Below are 4,492 nucleotides of genomic sequence, written 5' to 3'. Positions count from 1 at the left end.
CACAGGCAATTGTGGGTCATGACTTGGACGTGCAGGGGATTCCCAGCTCTAATCATATTGACGAAACATCATTTAAAATAAGGTGATATGAAATAAGGTTTAGTGGAGAAATTGGTGGGTGGGGATAACTCCAATCATCCTTTTTTTTTTAGGTTAAGATGGCAGTGATTGCAACAGATAGATATAATTTGACAGTAGACATGAGCCATCATTTATAAATTATTATGGTGATTGCTTATTCGTTGTAACCCTCACCCTCATTCTCTCCGTTCATCTAGTATTTCGTTCAAATTAGATCTTGGTTGGCCTATCTTTTGCAATGGACCAATGATGCGAAGATTTGTGAGACCAGCTATTTGGAGGAACTCATCTTAGGCTCAGGCCCAAAAAACCTATCAAAAAATCTCAAAGAAAGAATGGCATTTTAAACTATCAGTCAATAATCTCGTATATGTCTTTGGTTCTTCCTGTCCCTTTGCAATAGTCTATTCAAAGAAAATAATAAGATTCTAGTTCAATCTACAAATTTGGTGGTTTAAATTGCTGGAAAGATAAGGAAGAATTTTAGAGAATATTTGGCTATGGTCGTTAGCTCCACAAATTGTCACCGTCTTTCTTAAGAACAAATAAAAAGGTTTCAAGTCAAACAAGCCACCGGTTTCTATTAATTTATGTCATTGTCAGCTTATAGACGCTGGAAGATGCAACTGGATTTCAAACGACATTGTACTTTTGCTGATAGGCAAATTTGGTGGGCAGCAGAGTCGTCCAGCAAAACTACTCCCTCCTGCCAGGAAATTGTATCCTCCCACGTATCGCAGTGGCTTTAACAGTGGAGAAATGGAATTGGTGACGGTCATTGTAGCTACAAATGTGAATTTTTTTCGGAGAGATGCTGATAAGATGTCAACCCATACTTTATAAAGATTAGTTATTTCAACATGACATACATAAGATGATAATATAAATAAGAGTAATTAATTTAAGATCTGATTTTGGTTGAAAAAACACTCTACAAATTCAGTCTTTTGTTAAATTATCAAAACAAAAGAAACGTTTTCGAAAAGAAAATCAACAGAAAACTAAAAATCAATGAACAATGCTGCACTTAGCTTACCCACGCATCATTTCTTCTATAGACAAAACCTCCCTTGCTTGTCTCACCTGTTACCATTTTCTTTATTTTACGGCATTAGACAACCACCGACAAATTGAAATTTGACCGTTTTTCTATTTTCACGGCGTCCGACAACGTCGGCAACTCGGAAAATTCCGATGCAAGTCTCTAGGGAAAAAGCCTGTCAGTTTAATAAAAAAAAATTCTTTTACTTCTAGCAGGACTTCGAAACGACCTAATCCTTCACTGAACACATTGTGAGACTTCTTCTATAAAACTGGTAGTCGCTCTCGTCTTTTCCAGCATTTCTTTTGCTTGGCGTTCAAAATTTGACCCTCTAGAAACATATCAACTATTATTGTTTATGCACAAATTAAACACCGCCTTTTTTCTTCATCGTCAGCTCTGCTGAAAACGACCAAAATCTACTGTATTATTAATCTCTTTCAGTGGGCAGTTAAATACTTTCAGAACGATATAATCAAACCATTCGAATGGAATAGATTACATACATCCCTCCTTAAGAAACTCTAAGAAATAATAATAAGTAATTATGAATTCCTCTTTCATGTGATTGGAGAAATGGCAAGTTCACAGGGATGTAGACCCACCATTGAAAATGTGTTCATGAGAAGATCAATGGAAGATCTGTTCATCGCGAAAAAGGCCCTCAATTCACTCATAGAAATCAATCAGAAAGGAACGTAGACCCACCATAGCAAATGTTCTCATTATATCTATTGATTGAAAACAAGGCTCTCCAACCATTTACAACAAGAGATTAGTTAAATGTATTCATGTTGTCTTACTAAACAATTATGCTGAATATTTATCGATGTTACTCTATGTTTATTGGATTTTTCAAAGCCAATTAATGCGTTATATATTGATCTGAAATATTATCGCTTGTATCATGCACTACATTAATGGGCTCTATGTTGTCGAGTGCATTCCTTGCATATCCTAAGTAATTTTTCTTCAAAAGCTCTTCTACATAATATCAGTGTCCCGTGCCACTCTTCTACATTATATCATGTCCCATGCTAAACATTTCTAGTTAATATTCATTCCAACCATTCCATTGCAACATTATAACAAGGGTTGTGTGCAATTTTAGTCCTTGCCCATGGTGGGGTAGGAGGAAGGTGTGTGGATAGGTTTCAAAAATTAAAGACGAGAATAATGTCTAGAGGAAGTGAATGATAGAGAGTAATATTAATTGCTCGAGTTCACATGCATAGATATCTATGGTAAATAGAATGTTCATAGTTAGCTTTTCTTGTATTTCAAATTTATGGAATAGAATGAAATTGAAAACATTTAGAGATATACTTTTCAAAAGGTAGATTTGTGTATTTCAAGTGTCTCCGCAATGTTTGATGTTTAACTTGATTGCCTAGTCAACATGACTACTTTCAATGGTGATTGCAAAGGGTTTTAGCTTAGCCTATAGGAAAGCATTTGAGCTATGACCAACATATAATCTTCTTTGAGTCTCTCTCCTCTGAAGACCCAATACATGAGCCATCATTGTACAGTCTTCTCATTTAGTTGATGAACCAACTAACTTTTAATATTGGCATTGGATATTTAGGCCCAAGCAAAGCCACAAACATGAAGCTACACAAAAGAAGATTAAATAATACATAAAATTGTCTTACTATAAAAGTACAGACAAGATGTTTTAGAAAATATAACACGATACAAGGAGAATGTCGAGGAAAAATAATAATTTTCACAATAAACCCAAACATATTTAATTTGTTGCAATGATTGGTCAAGTATGGAGATGATTCAAGGTAAAAATACCTTTGAACTTGAACCAAGGTTGCAATGTAGAATATCATGTTGGAGTTGAGGACCAGATTTCATTGACAACAAGGGCAAATTCATTTGGGAGAAGAAGAATTAAAAAGAAATGGAAGACATGTTTTAACACACCAATAGGGGGATAGACTCAGTGCTTATGGATAATACCATTAGATTCCACCTCTAGATGATATGTCTCTTGCCTATGCACACCGCCATGTTTTGGGCTCCAATCACTAAAGATGAATTTCCTTATAATTTTTTTATGGAGAAAAAAGAAAAGACAAATGATAAAATGGCTAGGAGCCAATGAAGAGGTGGGAAATTTAAGGGTAAAAATTATGTTTAATAGAAAACGATAATTAATTCATAATTTAGTGGGGTTGTTTTCCCATTTTCACTATTCTTGAAGCAAGATTAAAAAAAGAAGTTAGGAAAAAGTATTATTCCTCGCCTTTAGGTGGCAAGGACTAATAATGGTCAACATGATTTCTCAATATGCTATTTTAATGGCCTTGAGTGCTTACCTACTTCTTAGGTTGCACCTTTCTTAAGTTTTTTCTTTAATTTTATTCAAATTCATTATGCATATGGGTGAATGCATGTATATGTGTCACCTTTGGGGCTAACTTGACCGTTCTGGTCGAAACTAATTTGGCCAGATCCACGTGGCCCCTACTCGGATCCACAAGACATGAACATGTGTGGTGGGTTTCAGCCAAACCTGACTCTGTCGGAAGGGGTCTGACCAAGTTGAGTTTAGTTGAAAACCCCCAAAATTATATAAGCAGTGAAAAGAGTAATGTGCAACTCATTTGAATGGAATGACTTGCTAGGATGGTGGAGTGGGTAGGGGCTATAGGAGTATTTAGGCTAGATCAGGTACATCATCATTTTTTTCAATATTTTAGTATGATTTTTATATTTATTTTATGTTTTCTTAGTTACATAGTAGTTTTATAATGGTTTTGTAAATGTTTTACTACTTTAAAGAATTACAATAAATTTTATTTTTATACGTATATGTTTTTAAATATTGTATTAATTTCTACAAAATATATATAATATTTTATTGTAAGTTTGTGTAATATTAGTTAAGTTAGAAAATATTTTTATTTTTAGTAAAATTTAGACAATATTAGAATAATTAGATAAATTTTAAAACATTATTTCATTATTGGTCGATGAATATGAAAATATTGTTCATTATTGTTAGAAAAATATTTAGAGTAAATATTAGAAAAGTTAGAAAAAAAATTCTTTGTTAACATTTGAAAATATTAGAAAATGTTAGACAAAACTTTGGAAAAGTACTACTTGAAATATTATAAAAACAAAAAAATGTAGAAACTACTAGAAAATTTTATGTAGTATAAGTAAAACTCTAACATTGAACCAAATGAAACCAGTAATTGAAACCCTCACATTGAACCAAATCAGACTCCAACTCTTATATTGAACCTAATTAAACTCTAATTGATACCCTAACATTTAATGTAATGAAACTCTAACTAAAACTCTCTCATTACTAAATTAGACTCTAACTGCTATATTGAACCTTAAACC

At 33.1% G+C, this 4,492-nt stretch overlaps 1 long non-coding RNA gene across 1 annotated transcript; it reads right to left on the bottom strand.

Annotated features, from left to right (window-relative positions):
* Nucleotides 1–635: 635 nt before the first annotated feature.
* Nucleotides 636–1,541, bottom strand: LOC149576092 (uncharacterized). The gene is made up of 2 exons (XR_016353373.1): nucleotides 1,118–1,541; nucleotides 636–895 (listed from the first exon to the last, which is right to left on the bottom strand). It is a non-coding gene; the product is annotated as an uncharacterized LOC149576092 (long non-coding RNA).
* Between the last annotated feature and the right edge of the window lie 2,951 nt (nucleotides 1,542–4,492).

This window comes from Cupressus sempervirens, chromosome 1 (genome assembly GCF_028749045.1).
Source record: "Cupressus sempervirens isolate cs-2001-9-10 chromosome 1, ASM2874904v1, whole genome shotgun sequence".
Taxonomy (NCBI): Eukaryota; Viridiplantae; Streptophyta; class Pinopsida; order Cupressales; family Cupressaceae; genus Cupressus; species Cupressus sempervirens.
This window is presented reverse-complemented; position numbering and strand designations above follow the sequence as displayed.